Source organism: Lonchura striata, chromosome 10, assembly GCF_046129695.1.
Source record: "Lonchura striata isolate bLonStr1 chromosome 10, bLonStr1.mat, whole genome shotgun sequence".
NCBI classification, from domain to species: Eukaryota; Metazoa; Chordata; class Aves; order Passeriformes; family Estrildidae; genus Lonchura; species Lonchura striata.
This window is the reverse complement of record NC_134612.1, coordinates 23,367,489-23,387,176: the sequence shown is the minus strand read 5'-3', so window position 1 is coordinate 23,387,176 and position 19,688 is coordinate 23,367,489. Positions and strand designations below refer to the sequence as shown.

The following is a 19,688-nucleotide window of genomic DNA, read 5'->3' as shown; positions in this document are numbered from 1 at the left end:
AACTTTAATAAACCATAACAGGTTGGTATTGAATTTAATTCCAGGTAAATGCCTGATTTTTTTTTCTTAAATTCTAGTGTTGTCCCCTGAAATGCCCACCTCATGCATCACTGCAACAAGCATGTCTGAAAGGTTTAGCTGCAAATAAACTATTTTTTGATAAACACTTCATTCTTTTGCAATTAGTAAATGTGCATGAATGTTAAACAATTCATTTTTTCCATGTCAAACATGAGGAGAGAGTCAACATGTCTTAAAGGAAGCAAGTCCCTGAATGATGCAATAACCCCCTTCACAGAGCAATGCCATTGTCAAAAGATGTCCAGCAAAATTTAAATGCTCCAGCCCCCATTTCAGTACACATTATACAAAGGCGATCAGATGTGGATTTGTAAGTGAGCAGATACCTCTGAAATCCAGTCTGGACTCTTTCTGACAAAACCCACCAAAACTGTATTTTTATTTTTTTTACTGATGCATCAGCCCTGAGCTTTTGAGCTGCTTTCCTAAGGAGCACACCATTGTGGGTAGAAACCCAAGAAGCTGGTGCTATTCCCATTAAAACCAGTGGCAAAATTGCCTTGTTCTGGAGTCATGGTCTCAGTCTTTGTAAATGCATCCACACAAGGTATCATGTCCATCTCAGAGAGTTACTCCAATGGAATTGTGATTTTTAGGTCATATACTCCACAAAACCTTGCACACAACTGCTGCTGATGCCAAAGGGAATTGCATGCATGGGAGGAGCCTGTTAGATTTTCTGCAGTGGCTTTCCTTCTGCTGATTCATCCATGGGTGATTCCCTGCTGACAGCAGCAAGTCAATGAAAAACAATATATTCCTGTCCCAATTATTCCAGATTTACATTATAAACCTTCGAAAGAGTCACATATCTTCAGGTTAAAGCCATACCTCAGTATGGACTGGCCATTGCACATTTCTCCCTGCTCCTAATGCATCTTCAGAAAACACTCTGATTGTCAGAAATTTTGGCTAATGATCTAAGTTCAGTAGGTGCCTACAGACGGTGAAGAACTGACAAAGAGAATGGAATGGGATGGAATGGGAAAGGATTACAAAAGAGGATTTTTATATTGTGATAAATACTGGTAGCTTTTTGAAATATCATTTAATGACTGCAATAAAATAATGCTGACAATCTACTTCTACATACAGGCTGCACATGCATGGGGAGCTGTAGATTTATTGCCATGATCATGTGTTAGACAGTTGTGTTGATTCCTCCATATCTTTAGAAGCAAGTAATAATGACAATTTTTGGAGGTAATAAAATTTCCCGTGTCTCTCGCATTAATGTGTTTCTATCACTGACTTCTTCGACGCATTTGGAAACAATCAAGTTCTTATTTTAAGGAGCCTTAAGATAAGGTATCTGTGAGCTCTGCACTTGGGGTAATTGATCACATTTGTTTCCTGTACGAAGGTTCGACTCCTCTTTCCCTTCGACTTGGCATGTTTCTCATTACCCCATGCCTTGTTAGCCCAGTAGAAACGTTCTGCCGTGGTGAGTGAAAACAGGACGATACTATTACAGAGCACATCTAATCAGGGGTGGCAGCCCTTCCCCATCTCCGGGACCTCCGCACCCGGAATCTGCTCCACAGAGCCCTCCGAGGGAAGCAGGGACGTGCTGCTCTCCTGGCCCCTCCAGCAGCACTTCCAGCCCCCAGGCTGGAGTTCTGCGTGGTGGTTCTGCTTCAGAGAGGGACCACAAGCTCCAGAAAAAGATAGGAAGTGCACTCAGTCTGTTTTTCCTTCTGACGATAAAAGTGTCAGCCTTCAATTCAGGAAGCATCTTTGCTTTAGTTGTGAAATGCCACATGGCAGCATTTGTCTGCAAGGGGTTTTTTAATTTCACAATACAACAGGGTTTACTTAAAAAACAGCCCTGTTATTCACAGAGCATTAAAAAAAAAAAAAAAAAAATAATAATAATTTAGTTTTTTTTCATGGCCTGTCTTTACATTGGGTTTATTATATTGGAGTGGATCATACGCTGCTTACGTTAAAGGAAAGTCATGGCACTGCATCTACTTTTACCAGCAGAGAATTTGTCCTCATTTATTTTGATTGAAAAACTGCTGTTATGTTACATTGTAAACGGACTGGTCCTGTTGCATGAAAAATGTGCAGTGCTGTATTTTTAATTTCCTCCTCTTTGCATTCCTTCTTCCCCTTTCCTACCAACAGTCGAAACAAGAAAACTTGAGCATTTACCAGAAAGACAGAGAAGCAACTTTACCTCTAAACTCAAAGCCATGTTTGTACATGAACCAGCAGGGAGGATTTTAATCAGGCCTTGCTGGCTCCGAGAAATCACCTACGGACAGCACAAAACTGCTGCAGGAAGAGAGGCTGGGAGGAGGCAGGCTTTGGGGGCATTTCATTTGACTTGCTATAGACTTGTTTCTTGTAATATCTCATTTAAAGAGCCAGGGAGTTTTTACCTACTGAGAAAATAGCCTGTAACAGCCTTTAAAATTCCTGCAGCTGGCCAGGTTTGGTATTCCAAGGTAAAAGTCTCTTGCCACTAAGGGATCTACAGTGCTTTCACTAAATGTTCTTGTATTCAAAAACTAATGTTGAAGTTATTATTAGCAACACTATCTTCATCTCACTGAAGTTAATATTCAGAGTTGGCTACCACTGAAATTTTTCAGTTTAGCAGAAAGCAAATACTTCATTAGGGAAATGTTAAACCCAGTGAGGGATCATTACCAAGTCTAATTGATGGTAAAAAAAATAAAACTACTAAATGGGAAAGAAAATCCTGTACTCCTAGTGAAAATAGATCTCACCAAGAAATGAGATATTTCTGGCTGTTTCTCCTTTGAATTCCCTTCTTTTCTAAATATGTTTTTCATGCTGTATCTCTGCAGCTCACTGTAATCTACCTAATTTGTTCCCATGCTCTTTCTGGGCTGTCTTTCCTCTGACCATCTTGAGAACTTCACACATTGTCAACCTATCATAGGTGAAAGCTTTTGAAGATCTACTACTTTTCTCCAAGCCTAATAAGGTCAGCGACCTTTCAAGCTCTACTATTTCCTTTTCTATCATTAGCCTGATACAGGCATCAGCTACCTCTCAATTTTCCTCATCTCTTCAATGCCTCACTTCTTCCTTTGGACACTGTCTAATTAGGAACTTAATTTCCTCTTCCCTGATGGAGTTTTTGATAATGGAGAGATCCTATTCACCCCTGAATCACAGAGCAGCACTATGATTTCCTGCTCAGGGGTGTCTTCAGGTATGTTAATTAATTTTCATGGTGCCGGCCCCGTCACAAAACCACAAAGAACAGCAGCTCCCGTTGGAAATCCACCCATGGGGAACAATCCTGCCCAAACTCAGGCTGAGTTTGGAAAGGAGGAGGACTTCAGGCATGGAAGTAGCCAAGGACGAGGCTTTGATGCCCTGCAGAGCCCATTTTGCATTTCTGAGCCAGTACTGGCTTCTCTGTGGAAAAGGCACCACCTTCCACCAGCTTTAGGAAGACTTTGTCACATCCCCATTCCCCAAACCCACCGTGCTCCAGGAGAGGATCTGCCCCTGCCCTACGGCCACGTGCCACAGCCATGACCTGTCCACTCCTCCTGCACACAAACCACCAAGCACCTCAGTCCCACAAAAGCAAAAGGAGCCTGGGAGGAGCACAGGATTTTTTATTCAGAACTGAAATTTTTTAAGTAATTCCAAAAAGTGCCCACTTTTTTTTTTTTTTTTTTTTTTTTGATGAGCAATTATGGGCAAGGGAAATGCATTCTGTGGGAAAATCTTCATGCTAATTCAAAAGCAAAATGCTGTCCAAATAAACAGCCTTTCACCTCTTGCTACACTATTAAGGAAATTTATGATTTGTTCAGTTTTCTTTAGCACTTTTACTGCATTTTTCTTTCCACAGAGTCACTGGCTGCTCTGCCACAAGCTGTGCCAGGGCATGTGCCAGGGCTGCTCTGCCATCCTTGAGACACTGAGAAATTTCTGCTTAGGAAGCCTCTGTTGGCTTGAACAGCAAGTGCTGGGAGCAGAGTTGTGCTGGGGTTGCTGGCCTCGCTTCAGGAAGATATTTGGCAGCATCTAGCATGTCTGTCTGGGAAATTTGGGCAGTTTCTGCTCAGTGCTTGATGAAAGAGATGCCAGAGCTGCCCTAGGGATGCAGAGCTGACAGGGACAATGACACAGCCCAGGGCAGATGCTCCCACACTGCCACCCTGGGACAAGGTGGCAAGAAACAGGAGATTCACTGGGAATTCCCTCCCCTTCTCCCCATCAGTACCTCTTTTCTCAGGGTTTGGGATTTTTTTTTTTTCCTGTGGTTGGTGGTAAACACAAAAACATCTATTAAAAAAACCCAAACCAAACCAACAAAGCCTGCAGCCTGCTTGTCTTGTGCTAGGGACAGTTCCGAGGCCAAGCTGCACAATCCTGGGGCAGAATACAAACATGAGGTTCCCATTCCTCTCTTGGCCATTTCCCATCTGTTCTCTGACATAACCCAACACAACACCCCAAGTGCCCAGCAGACAGCATCACCTCCTGCTCTCAGCACAGCCCCTCCACGCTGGGACTCAACCTGCCCTCATGCCTGGCGGAAAGCTTGCTCAAAAGTGGCACATGCAGCAGGGATTTGTTATTTCAATATTTTCTTGGTTTCGTCAGCGTTTTGAACGCCTCAAAAATTTACAGGCGAGACTCCCTCCAAACCCCTCACCAGCACCATTCCTTTCCCTCTTGCACACCTATATCTGAAAATGACCACATTCCCACGTAAATTTTAAAATTGATCTACAAAGTTTCTTATTAATCTTTCACCTCTGAACCAAAGCATTCCTTTCCCCAGTGTCAAAACAGAAACAACTGTGAGACCGTGTGGTGCATCTAGGAATGTTTTGTGCCCCTGCACGCCTGTGTTTGTGCATTTTTTCTTCCTTTCTTAAGCCAGGGTTTGAGATTTGAGTTATTCTGCAAACAAGACCCAAGAGAGACACAATTAGACTCCCCTGGAGACTGACCCCTTATAGTGCCCACCTGTAGCCGGACCCAGATAGCATCCCAGTGCAATGAATTAGCACTCTAAGCTGATTAGAGCAGCTCTGCACAACTCTATTTTATTGACACAATGAAGAGAGGACAGAAAAGGGCCTGAAATGAGAAAATCATTTCCATGCTGACTGAATTAAAAGAACAAAAGAGCTCCTTGCAGTTGCAGCATTCAATTTGTCAGAAAAAAAGGAAGCCACTTAATGGATCACAATAGATCTGAGCAGACAGATGAAATTTAAAACTTGGGCATGAGTGCGATTACCAGCTAAACATATTCTCAATCATTTCCTCCATATGCATAATTTAGCCGGATTGTTTACTTGGAGGGTTTGTTGGGAGTTTGTTTTTTTTTTTTTTTTTTGTAAAAACACTATGTGAGATGTTATCTCCTAAGTATCTTTGCATCCCATTTTTCCCAGTCCGGAAGGTTGTTGTGTTGGCTGGTAATACATTTTGTTGTAACACAAATTGCACTAAATTGTGGCTGCCTACGTTTGCCTTTCTCCCCTGCCTCCAGAAGTAAATTAATATTTTCAGTGTATGGAAACAAATAATGCAAGATCATCTTATTCCAAAGCAGACCTAAATTGATTATAAATCACATGCATTATTCTGCTCTGCTTCCAGGAGAACAAACATACTGCAACTCCTACTCTAGCAAAATATATTAGTTCGTGCCACTATAAACAGCCTTCTCATTAAATTGAGGCTTAAGCTAACAGTAATAAGACAAGAATACAGACTATTAAGGGGTTTCTCTGAATGATATATATAATTACTTACAAAAGAGATATGCAATTTACTTTAGCATTTTCAAATCAAAATCTGCTAACCCGTAAAAGGAAATACACCTTTAAAATAAAGCTGTGAAATAAATTGAAAACATCAGTTTTTTAGGCTGTCCTCTAATTATGTAAAAGCTTGACTCTGAGTCTGTTCTAATTCAAAAGGGAAAATCAATTGCATCTGTAAAAATATTTGACTTTCCCAGATTATATTTATATTTCTACATAATGAAGTATTAAAAGCAGAAAACAGCAAGCACAGTCCTGCAAGTATATTGGCATATAAATAACATTACCTCTCTACATATTCCTTGAAAGCTAAATAATAATTTTGGATTATGGAGAAGGGAGCCCTTCTTTTTCTACGCAAAATTTTTAAAGCTTATATCTTGTTACAATATTTACAAATCAAATATCTCTTGCAGACCCAAAATTCAAAACAAAAGTCATTTTCTCAGCCTCATTATGACTTCAGAGCATCTGAATTCAGATCATTTGCATTGATTTGCCCTGACATATATTTTTATTTTTCGGAGCATGTTTTAATCAGTTCACTTGACATCCTTTTTACTATTCAGTTTGCAATTTTACCAGCTTGTTTGCATCTAATTTTGAGGTTAAAAAAAGCCCCCAAAAACCAGTAAAGGAATTATAATTGCTTATAACTCCCCTGTTTTGAAGCTGATACCCTGCTAAAGAGAAAACCAAACTGAGCACGGGCAAGGTTTACTTCTGCTGGCTGCTATTACCGATTTGCCTAAGCATTTCACAGGGGTAAATACCCAAATCATTCGGGGAATGACTGACACACTCTGACATGTGGTTAACAGCCTTACCCTGTGCTTTGCCTCTATAAATCTCACTGATGCCAACATAACCTTCCAAATATTTCAGATAATCATTTTCCCCCTACTCCTAAAAAAACTTTTACAGCCACGTCTAAACGATTCAAAGGATCCCTGATTGGAATGGTCACTGTAATAATTTCTATTTCATCCTTTATTTTTTTTAATCTCCCAACTGACTGAGCTAAGAGTTTTTCATATATATATATATATGTATATATATAATTTATATAATTATGTATAGAATAAGATAAATTAAATATATATTTAAATATATGTCTATGCATAAACATATCTTTAAATATATTTTATATAAAATATATATTAAATAAAAATATATATTTTGTATATATAATAAATATATATATTATAATAATAAAAAACGGCCACGTAGGAAGCTTTGGGATATTTTAGCAAACTCAACATAGTGTAACTTTGCTGACAGCCTGTCACATTTCACTGACTGTCTGTCTGGGATCCTGTGATAACATCTGCATTCACTCAGGGTGAGAGCTTACCCTAAGACAAAAAAGTGGGTCCTGCCACATAATGCTCCATCATTCTGTCAGTTCTGACATGGCATCTGAATTTTTTTGAATCACTAAACACTTTTGGGACTCTGGTCCTTATTATCTTTCCTTAGTTTCTATACTCGCTCGGCAATGCTGAAAAATGTAAAATGTGCAAACAAGGTAGTGGACGGCTCGGGCTTTTTGTCGTCTAATCCTCAGCCCCTCATTCATGCTCACTGTTAATCTCTTAAGACATTATAAAACTGTTAGACAAAGAAATGTGAATACCTCTGCTTCTAAGCAGAATGGGAGGAAACCAAGGAAAATCTGGATCATGCTAAGCTTTTCTTTTCACCACAAAAATGGTAACTTAAACCTGTTGCATCAAATTATTTATAATTCCCAACACTAAGGCTGGGGTTTTTTTATTCTTCTTCAGCAATACAGAGCGAGCCTGGCAATATCACAGGAGGAGGAAGGGTACTACTGAGCCTTTCCAAACACATCAAATGTGCAAGTTACACACAAAAAAATTCTACAAAGCCCATGAGAATATGGGCAAATTGGGTTTTAATCCCTCTGCTGTTTTTTGCTCAGCATGGCACAGGGCTCATCATGCTGTCAGGGCTGCTGGAGAGCACTTTTTGGGATTTCTGTGCTGCAGAAGGACCAGGGGCTCGGCGATGCTGGGGATGCTGGATGGGACAGGGCACGGGCGCCTCCAGGCTGGCTGGATGGGACCAGGGCCCCATTTCACATTAATCCAGCTCTGTTTGGAGCCATCTGCTATTTCAGGTCATCATTTCACTCCTCCTGACTCCCACTGCTGCGGGGACATTAGCATGGGGACAAAAGCTGCTCAAGCACCTATTCTAAACCCATTCAAACTCAAACCCACTAAAAATCACACACCCAAAAATGATACTGTTGCAATCAGCTAAATTTTATTCAGGAATGCTGGGGCTGAAAACCAGAATTTTCATTTCCTACTTCTGCATTGTTGTCATGGGTGGTGGGATCAGATAGTCCACTCTTAAAATTGCTCCAGAAGCACAAAAGTATTTGAATGCAAATGCCAAACAAGTCACTCTCCCTGAGCTAAATACCTACCACGAGGGTTTCTTTACACACAGAAACTTCCGTTAAAGTCATAATCTTCAAATAATTATTTAAACTATTGTGAAATCTGCCCAAAACATGTTTTATTCATCTCTATTTGCATTAGTGTGAGGGGAAAAAGGCTTTAATGAGGGAAGTTGAGATGTTGCCTTTTTTGCAACAATGCCAGCCATCAAATTGGTGAGATGACTTGAGAAAAATCAGCTTTTGAAAAGGCATAATGAGGGTCCACACTGGTAGGGATTGAGCTTTGCCAAGGGTGGAACTGGTGATATTTCAAGCAGAGGGAAAAGTTTGAGGGAAAGAATGAGCAAACTGTGTCCACAACAGGGGGAACGCCCCAAGCTGAAATTAACTGAGGGACACCAAAATCTTGACATGAGGAGAGCCGAGAAAGGAAGAGATGCAGTAGAAAACTAAAATATATGCAGCCACTAAAAAGCAATCCTGGTTAGCAAACCATGTGCACGGCCAGTGCTGGAGGCAATTATGGCATTGACCTGCTGAAAAATAAATTGAGGAAGATGAGGGCCAGATATAAAGAGCAGGGATAGTTGGGACTCACAAAAGACTGGAAGAAGCTGAAAATAAGGAAGTTTTTCACAAGGCTGAACAAGGATTCCTGCTGACTCCAAGGTTTTGGGACAATGTGGAGAACACCAGCACCAGTTATGAGAGGAGGAGAACAAGGGAGAAGGAAGTAAAGAGAGGTGCACAGCCCAGGGTCAGCAGGTAGATGGAAATGCAATTTGAGACCACAGATCTACAAACAAATAATAAAAAAAGCCTCTTCACACAGTCTTATACAGGAGGGAAATGGTAAAATAGTGTTGTCTGTGCAAGAGAGGAAGTGTGTTTCACAGGCAAGGCACTGAGCACATTGATTCTCACCCTGGTCATCAACACCATTTTGCTCTGCAGGCACAGAGGTTTGGTAGGGTCACTTCTGGCTTTAGCATTAAAGACAGAAAAATTGTTTTCTCTCCTCCTTGTTAGCTGGTCATTTGTCTGCCCACACATGTACATATTCCAAACAGGTAGATGCCAAGTTAGGACTAGAAAGAAAAATCACTTTTTCTGTGTGCACATGCAAATTTTGCCTTATTTGAAGGCTATCACTAGATCAATACTTACAATTTACCATTATAGAATATTTTCTGTAAATGCAGTAATGCTGAAGCTTTCCCATCCCTAGACTTCCATTTTCCCCTCCAGGAGAGCATTACCTTTTTTGCACAAAACCAACATTACTACCACAGTTTTTAAATACCTCGACCGCAAACCTCTTTGAAAACATTAACATCCAGATTTATTTTTTAGTAAAACACCCGCATAACAAATAGCTGCATTTTTGGAAAGCCCATCTGGCCACACCAGGCTGTTTCAAGAAGATAGGAGGGTGCTGAAGGTTCCTTTTGGAAACCCTGAGCAGCTCCACACCAGGTCTCCAGCACAGCCCACTCTGTGCTTGTTGCCAATACACTTCATCAAGTTAAGACCAAGAACAACACTTTGGGAAACCCACTATACACCAGAGCCCCCTTACGCCGTAGGCTTCACCTGATGAAATGTTATGCTTTTTGTGGGCTCTTTTACGTCTTTCCACACTAAACACGAGGTCTGTGCTTTAAAAGGGAGGGCCACTTAACATTTGGATTTCTTTCCCAAATTAATGGGTATTGTATGCACCAAAGTTAGCACGATCACATAAAGTCAGGCAGGATTATGACAGCCTCTGTCCTCACTCCTGTGCATGCCACCTACCATTCAGCCAAGAAACATGAGGGCTGTCACGACAATAAAGCTCCATACTCTCTGGGGTAGAAATACCCTATTAGCCAATTACTGTTTTCTGGTTTTATTTCCAAATAAGTATACCTTTTTTTATGTATCTGACAGACATATCCTAATCTGCAGGCTCTTGCAAACCAAATACTGGCTTTTTATTTTGCTTTTCAAGTTTTGTGATGTCTTGACTAGACCAAATGCCCAGATTGCAATGCTATTGTTAAACATCAAACCTCAGTGCTGTGTCCTCTGAAGAGCATGTGTTCATTTGGGTTAATAAGCATCTTGCCAACCCCCAACTCCTGTGTTCATTTGCTTCTGTTTAATGACGACCCTCTCCTCCTGCCCACATGTATGCTCGTCTCTCCACTGCTTGTTGAGCCATCAAGACACACCTTTGTTTCATTTAGTATGCAATTTTCACCTCTGACCCAAGAAACTAGTCTTAGGCTTCCTGAACTTTATTGCCTGTTAATAGACTGCTGGCTCTCTTTTCAGCAGTCATAGAAATGGTGGAGAGACATTTAATTGAAAAGAGGGACAAAGCTAGAGCCTGAAAGGCAAAGTCAGTAGGGTTTAAACAAAAAAAAAAAAAAAAAAAAAAATCCAGCAATAATATGTTTGAGGAGGTTTGGATATTCTTTACAAGTTCGTGGCTCTTTACACAAGTAAGAAAGACATCATTGATTTAATTATCTTCCCGGGGAACAATGGTGTAATACCCTGAATGGTGCTAAATGATTGATCTGGTAATTCATCTTCTGCTAACAGCTATCTATGCATTTTGTTTCTCCCCAGTCCTCAGCCCGATGACATTAGCAGCAATGTCACGGAGCAGTGCTGGGCTTTCATAAAACACCCACAGATGCTCTTTCCTGCCAGTGTTTAGGGACACATGGTTATAATTTTGTCTGTATTTCTTTGTGGTAGATTACTTTTAACTACATCTGTTCAATTAAAACAGAAAAAAAGAAAGACACAGCTAGAGCCCATCAGCTTTATATCAGAAGAAGCCTTTTAATGAAATAGGGAGATTTAATTTTGTAAGTGTTCTGATGGGTGTGAGATGCCTTTCTGTTTTTTCAGAAGTTCTGTTTGGTGAATAGTTAGGAAAGGACATTATTACAGCATAAGAGTATTATTGTACACAGAAAGGCATTATTAAAAGTGATTTATTGTCCCATGTTAGGAAACTTATAGGAAAAGTCTGATAATATATTAAACTTGTTTATTATGGACTTCATATAATTTTTGAATAATGCTGCTTTTTCTTTTGACAAGAGCAATAAACTCTGCTGATATAGACATACGTTGATTATCCCAAGTCAACTGTGTTGCTTAAAGAAACATGCCCAAACAATCAGCTTCTGACAGCTGCATCTCTTGTTATTTACAATAGCCATCAGAGTAATAACTCACCATTTCTATATTAATAAGGCAGTGAAATTTATTATGATGGTATTGAAAAGTTATTAAGTACTGCATCCCAAGTGACAAAGTACCACAGCACTGTCACTATCCAAAAGCAGTTGCCCATCCATCACAAAGCTTTCCAGATGGTCCTGCATCTTTATCGCTCCCAGGTTGGTGACATCACCTGTTCACCCACTCAAAATTGATGATGAAAGCAAACAGATCTATCTTACTTACATTTACCAAATCAATTTAATTTTACAGGCCATGGCTTAGTGACATATTGACTGTTTTCCTTAATGGCATCTACTGTACTTAATGCAAAGAACTCATCTTTGAATCCTGGCTTGCATAATGTGGCATTTCATAATAAAATTTTTATAAGGTATTTATTTAATGGGAAGAATTATTATTATTTGTCAGTTCTATTACAGGCAATTATTATTTTCTTCAGTTTAATATTTTTTAAATTTCTCTTTCTGATTGTGTGTTTTTTAATGGCTAAATTCAATTTACCAGTTTTGTCTTTTAAAGGGGTGTCTGGCATATCTCATATATTTTTCTTTGTAATTTGATAATCTCAAATCTACTCCAGTGGCAGCCTTTGTCTCTTACCTGCTTGGGCAGAATGCTACTGGACTCAGAACCAACCTTGGTGGTGTTTAAATAAATAAAAATCTCTTTGCTCTGAAGAGAAATACAAATTCCTAAAACATCCTCTCAGTTCTGCTCTGAAGAAGGTAACAAAACTTCCTTCTCCCCTTCCTACTTCTAAGTCCACTTGACCCTTATGGTTTCACTCTGCTTCCCTCAGGAGTTAATGCTCCTCCTGATTAAATTAAAACCTCAGTGGCTTTGTGGGCAATACACACACAGACCTACAGAGAGGTTTCTGTGGCTTTAGACTCTGCCATGAAATGTGCAATTTCCTGCCCTCAAGGTCAAGGACACGGTGGAGCATCCACTGTGGGTGGAGAAAGAGTCAATTCCACACATCCCATTCCAGGTTTCATTGGAAGAAAAGCTTTTGTGAGATTTTCCAGCTGTGCCACACCAACAGCTGCTCAGCCTCCTGCACTGGCTGAAAGCCTCTTCCTGAGGCTGGTGCCACGCTGACCTTGAGTTGGCTCAGAGCCTCACCAGCCCCCGAGCACAGCCCCAGTGCCAGAGCTGCCAGAGTGGCACCTCCCTTCCAAAAACCACTGCAGCCCCTAAACTCCCTTTTGTGATATCAATCTGAAGGTATCCTGAGAGCAGCTCCCCTGGCCAGCTGAGGAGGGAGCTTTGCAGATCCGGTGCTCCCCTCCCAGTGAGAAGCAGCTTTGCCTGACCAATGAAGGTCGTGGTCTTTGCCCAAAAAAAACAAAGCACCACATCCCACCAACCTCATGCAAGACTCTGCTTAATCATATTAATCAAAGAATTAGAGGAATTGAAGGGTGGAAAAGGAGGGAATATTAAAGAAAAACAACATGCACTAATGTTGAATGATCCCCCTTGTCCTCAGCATCTTCCACCCACACAGAAAAACCCAAAGGACCAACAGCTCCCCTTTGCTGTCAATACATTTAATTCAAACTGAATGACAAGTCCACCTGCTCGCATCGTGCTATTCAAGGACCTAATATTTGCTCATTTGCAATTATAAACTGCGTGTTCTCCAGGCAGGGAGAAAGCTGGTGATAAGCCCAGGGAGCTGGCTGGAGCATGGTGCTGACATCCACTGTGAGGGCAAGGCTCTGCTCATGAAGCAGCATCGGCCTGCCTCGCTGCAGGGACTGTTGCTGCAGCCTTGACTGGGGCACAGCCTCACCACAAGACCCAGATGCAAACAACAGAAGAATTGAGACTGGTAACACTCGCAGCAATGTCCTTTTTGTACCCAGCTCTGGAGGGGCTGTCTCAAGCCCCCTCGTGCACACGCAGCCCAGGCAGGACACACGGCGTGCAGTCCATCCCACGCGCGCCGAACACCGCGTCCCTTACAGAGAGCTCAACGCGGCAGCTGAGCACGTGCTGAGCCCAAACACCTGGGTAATCCTGTTGATGATAAGCTCGTGCCTAAGTGCTTTATTGGACCCGAGCCAGAGTGCTCTATGCCTTGCAAAGCTGAGCTCTAAATGGGATAAAGCATCACCTATGCGCTGAAGGCAAGGTAAGGATGTCACCCCCACCTGCAGCTGCCAGGAGTGGATGATCTGTTGATCTGGGGGAGAACACACTCTGCAAGGCTACACTGGTCCTGTACTGATCAAAAAGCAGCCCCACTTCCCACTGTAAAACAAATCATTCCTTTTTAATTCCAAATAACAGAATAGCCCACGTCCTTGTTTCTGGTTTTGCTTCAATAATAATTTTGTGAAAATCCCTGGAGTCTCTGTACTGCTGCAATCCATATGAAAGGAGAAAACCTAGGCAAGGAATCTGTATTATACTTCCCTGCTTTCCAACCACCTGGCTGAGTGTGGTGCTGTTTTGCATGTTAATGCTGTTGAAAACAATTCAAGAAAAAGCCAAGATTTGGTCTGTAAAAGTCACAGACCAGTGGCAGTGTGAAAGTGTCAAACAACAGCAGAAAATCAAGGGGTTTATTGTTTAACACTAAGACACACTCCATATCCCAAAGAAAAATATTCACAAGTGATGAAGTCTTTGTTCCTTCTATTTTTCTTTTTGAAAAAAAAAAACAAAACATTATCTACTGCTCTCTCCCAGAGTGATTTTCCTGGCTACAAGGGAGTTATTTCCCTCAGCACTGTCACTGTTTATTAAGAATAGCTTAACTCAAGTTTTAAGATGTGTGAATTCCATGTGAAGTTATTTAGAAGACAAGACTTTTTGCTCTGTTTTTATTAAAAACAAAACAAACAAACAAATGCTGCTTTCAACATTTTGGCACAGATTTTCCCATAGAAGGACCCAAAACCAGGGGCTAACATCTGTACGTAGAAATTGGTTGGTAACTGCCACTGATTACAGTAGAAGTTTTTGGATACTAAGAAAACCAAGCTATTGGTTTAGGTGCTACAACCCAGATTTGGGAGCATATAGATTAGATTTCACCTCTAAAAGCCTATACTTTTTTTTAACATGCTATTTAGTTTTCATAACAATTTATGGTACACCTAAACGCCAGAATCTTGAATAAATTTAATTTTTAAAACTGCCAAAAGAAAGCAAAAGAGCCCAGAATTAAAGATTCAAACTGTGACTATTCCAGTCCTTACCAACCAGTGGCAAGCTTGTACTCCAGAACAATTTTTAGGAAGCTGTGCAGCTTTCTCAAAGGACTCACATGAAAAATGTTAGAGGAGACATAAATAAATAGCCAAATGGCCTCCTAATTTCCATTTAGAAGTAATAGCATCAGCTCAAGCATACTCTACCAAATATGAGTTGTTTTTCAGCCTCACTGGCATGACAGGAAAATATACTCTGCTCTATAAACAGATTATATGCTGCTTTATAAAGCTCTAAAATATTTTTTTACTTCTGTGACAGGTTTGATTTATTAGAGTTTATTGCTCCTGGTTTTGCCCTCCTAGTAAAGAAATAAAAGTTTGGGATCAAAAGAGCTGTGGAGAATTTGTCCTTATGAATGAGACTTTGAGTTTGCTAGAGCAGCAAAAGACCTGAATTTGGATATTGGGCGTCCTCTGGTCCAAGGTAGGTGCGTGTGCTTTGGCGACCTACTCAAAGCCTTGCTTTGAAATACTCTCCCAGTTGTTTTTCATAGCAGGGCATGAACCACGATGAAATCACTAAATTTGTGTTCCCTTGCTTTTTGTTTAAAAAAAAATTACTGCCATCCCTTAAAAGCTTGTTTTCTTTGTTGATTAAGCAGCAGTCAATTTTCCCTTTTCAAACAAGCACCGAGCAACAGCCTCCCGACCCCCTCGGATATTCGGGCTGCCGGCAAATACTAAAACCCCCGTGACAAACTGCAAAAAAGCTCGACCTTTCCCCTTGTCCGGTGACCCCCTGTTCGATTTGTGCTTTAGCTAACCAATACCTGATTAGATAATGCTCAACTCCAGCCCCACAAAATGAGATAAAATTCAAATTTATGGCTTTTCATTTAAACTGATCTACAGCACTCTAATCATGACCCAAGCATGACTATATCACAACAAATTCTTTTTGTTCCAGAGTGTGTTTTATGGCTGAACTGCATAAATGGACACAATAGACATTGTTTTCTTGGACTTGCTCTGATAGAACTCTGTGTTGATCCCATAGGGAGTTTTGCTATAGGGGAATGTAGGAACAGGCTCCATGAAATTCCTCAGTCTCCTGCAGAAAATTTTTATTTATCATCAACTGCCTGGCTGCAGAATTTAACAGCAGCAGTCCCCTCAGCTTCAGTTTCTCTCCCAGGCTAATCCCAGTATCAATTCAGATGGATATCAGTAACAAAAACTGGAAGTCAGAAGTATCCCACAGCTGGAAACACCCAAAATTATGACAAGCTTTTGCAAGGGAAAAAAAATGTCCTTTCCAAAAATATAGTTACAGTCCAAATTTGTGTGTAACTGTAAACTCTTGTCTCCAAGGTGAATGTAGGGGTTTCAGTTAAAATTTTCTAGTGTAAGATTTTAGACTACCTAGCAATACTAAACAGTTGCAAAAATGGAGCAAATATTTCATAACAAAATTGATAATATGTGCAGCATCAGAAAAAGGCTGAGGAAGATGTCCATCTTTCCAAACAAAACTCTTTTAATGTTTTTTTTCCTCAAAAAAAAAGATTGTGAAAGCTAAACACCTTTGTACATTTACTGTTCCAGCTTAAACTCAGATTAAATGAAAAGATTGATTTTTTTCAATAACTTAATTATCCTCTCTGCAGTCATGGCGGAAATTACTCAAGAGGTAAGTACACAAATAGTAGCAATAGTGCTACCCCACTATGCATTTCTGGAAGCACTGCAGACAAGAAATGAGTATGAAGAAATGAAGAAATGAGTATGCCTGGATGCAGCAAAACACTTTCTTTGGCCTATGGGACCAGGAGCAACATGAGCAGAAGGAGGGACATCCTTCCTTTTGAAGTCACCGGCTGGCTGCTATAGCACCATGAACTGCCCCAGGAATTACAGTAAACCAAACACGAGATATCATCGTGTCACAATCTGCATCAATACAATTCACTCATCAAACAAGTGGAAAGATTTTAAAACCTTGCATGCTGCAAAATCACTTAAAACCTACATTCAGCACCACACAGAAACTTTGGTTCTATCCTTCCTCCATTTAAGATTGAAATGAAATTTCACCTTGATTATCAGCAACAGCAGAATGAATTCTCATTTGTTAACTGACTTGTTGGCCCCTGTCTGGACATACACCTTGTTTCCCAAAAGTGCCCATTTAATCAGAAAACAACAGCACCAGAAAAGCTTAAAGACGGTACTTATACCTCAGTAAATGATAATTTTCCTCACCATCCCACACTGCCTTTAGCACTGCCTGAGCCCACACACCAGAATCAGCTTCTTTCCCTCTTTAATATCCAAAGCACAAGCCCCAGGAAGAGGTGGATTCCTGAGGAGTGTGATGATAAGCATCTGGGGTGGAATGAGCATCACTGAAATCCTCTCCAGCACTACCAGGTGCTATCAGATGGATCCACATCCCTCCTCTAGTTCCAGCCATCACTGTGTGCCTTTTACTCACTGTGTAAACTCTGGTAACCAGAATTTCTTTGTCTCTCTTCAACTACAGTATATGTATTTAACCCACTTGTTGGAAAAATATTCAGTTTCAAGTTCTTCTAAGCATCACAGGATACTTCTGCGTGAGTGACCAAATTGCAGAGGGACTTGACTGTTGATTTTGTGTGATTTTGCTCCAACACTTTTCAATAGCTGCCCCAGCTGTCCCAAATAAATAACACTATTCAAATGGCACGAGTCCTGAAGCTTGAAAGGGATTCAGGCTGCCAGCTGGGCTTCCAGCACTATCTAGATATTAATTTCTTGCCTGAATATCACAGACCCCAAAATCTGAAATATTTCAAGCAGGAAAACCAGTCTCTAATATTGTAGAATACTGGCAGCATCTAAGGGTGTGAAAAGCAAGATGGGTTTCCCTCAGTCCTAGTGGGATTATCCTGTCCTACAGCACTTGAGTGTCCAGTCTAAAATACCCTAATTTTGGAATAATGTTAAACCTGCAAGTACAGCCATGTATCAACAGTTTTGCTTTAATTTCTGTTATCAATATTTGAGCTTAATTGTGGTATGGTTAAAGGTCAGATTTTATGGTTTCCTGGTGCCTTTTTCAAATAATAAAGATTTCTCACTAGCAATTATATTGCATCACAGTCTGTTAACTCAATAGAGTGCTGCCAAGTCTATGATTTCTCCTGACACTATTCTGTCACATTGTCACAGGTCTCACAAGAGTTTAAACAGCTGGATGGAAAGTTTGCAATGAACTCCCTGAGTGTTTATGGATAGTTAAGAGCAAATCAAGCTTCCATTTTCCACCATATCTGCTCTGCTCCACAATGAAACTTCATTTTTCCTGGGAAAATGAACTCCCATCTCTCCAGAGGTCAGGCATGCCCCTGGAGAGCCATGCAAACCCTGCATGGCTCCCCTTATCAGAAACCAAAGGAAACGTACAGATGGAAAGCAGAGATTGTGTTCTGTTCCTACAGCACATTGTTAAAACAATGAATAAAACCATGCAGGAACATTTGTTACATCATAACACAACAGTAGAACCACTTGATGTTTGAATCCCTGAGCTGACCATGGACCAGGAGCTCAGACAGGTCCTCAGTGATACCACAGTGAGGAAAATGTTGTCCCTGAAGGCAGGGAAAGCAATATCCATCACCTGTACTCACCAAAGGAGTCCATGAGCTCCTTCAGGGAAAGGATTCCCCAAAGCATCTGCAGAAGTTACATGAACCACACCATTCCCATGTGTGCTGGGTATTGCACTAGCATCCAAACTTACATCACCAAATGAGTGGCAGAATTCCCATTAAGTCAAGTGGAAGCAGGATCAATCCCCCCAGCTTTTGAAGCCCCCTAGTAGCACGAAGTTGTTCAATAGCAAGTTTAGCCATACAACACAAATTTAAGGGCTATTTTAATCTTGTTGACAGAAAGTGGCAATTCAGAACCCTGAATGCAGCACCCAGTTTCATTTCAATCCTATAATGCAGTGATTTTGCAAACCCCTCAGCCAGAGACATAATGTAGGACTATCCAAAACTTGATTAAAGGTATAGAAATGTTCCAACAACACTTTTTCCTCATTATCCTCAAAAGACGCATCACCTGCCAACACCCACCCAGGCAGATTTCAAGCATGAAGAGCAATATAAATTTCTGACTTATTTTCTTTCTCAATTTACACTCGTCTCCATCCAGAAAACCCCAAAAGCTCGCTAAGTACTTTATGCACATAAATATACTTTGGCTGTTGCAGGATAAGACTCAAATTCTGCAAATATTTCTGTGTTTATAGATAGACAGACAAGAATTCAATAGACCAAAAGAATGTACAGCATCTTACCTCCCAGCCGTAACTAGGGTCTTTCAGGTGTGGCCGCTGCTCTCCTACAAAAGGGCCAAATTTTTCCCCTGCTTCAATCTTCCTTTTGGTCCATATCCCTAATCCTGCTCCAGGAATGTTGGATTCTCTGAGCTCAAACTCTGAAGGAATGGGAATGTCATCAGGAATGTATATTGGAGCTTTGTAAGGAGAGCTCTCCTTGGGTGTGAAAGCTTCGCTGGAGGTCGCTGGAGAAGACGGCTCTTGGATGCTGATGGATGTTGGACACTGGACATTTGCAGCCTCTCCATCAGCTTCTGGCACTTCCCCCAAGGGAAGTTCTGGAAAGCTCTCATACAAACATTCATCACCTGGAAAAGAAAGACAAACAGTAGAATTTGAAACACCCTGACAAGTTTTGCACACAAAACCCTTTCAGCCTGCGCGTGGAATGGAAGGGACAATTTGGGAAACGTCACCAATCACTGATCCTGCAGCAGAGCCTCAGCCTGGATGGAGCTGAGCCTTTTCTCTAGTGTAGGCCTGGGGGTAACACAGTGTTTTCTCCATATTCCTGACATCAAAAGTGGTTTGCATCACTGAGCACAGGCAAGGGAATTGCACACAGATGTAAAGGCAGGCACACC

General features: G+C 40.9%; 1 protein-coding gene across 1 annotated transcript in view; it reads right to left on the bottom strand.

Moving 5' to 3' along the window:
- The window catches only part of MECOM (MDS1 and EVI1 complex locus), a 184,910-nt gene extending 165,572 nt beyond the window's left edge, over positions 1–19,338 (bottom strand). Inside the window, exon 1 of the mRNA XM_077785739.1 lies at positions 19,063–19,338. The gene's annotated coding sequence lies outside the window, so the exon portion shown is untranslated. The remainder of the gene's footprint in view (positions 1–19,062) is intronic.
- Between the last annotated feature and the right edge of the window lie 350 nt (positions 19,339–19,688).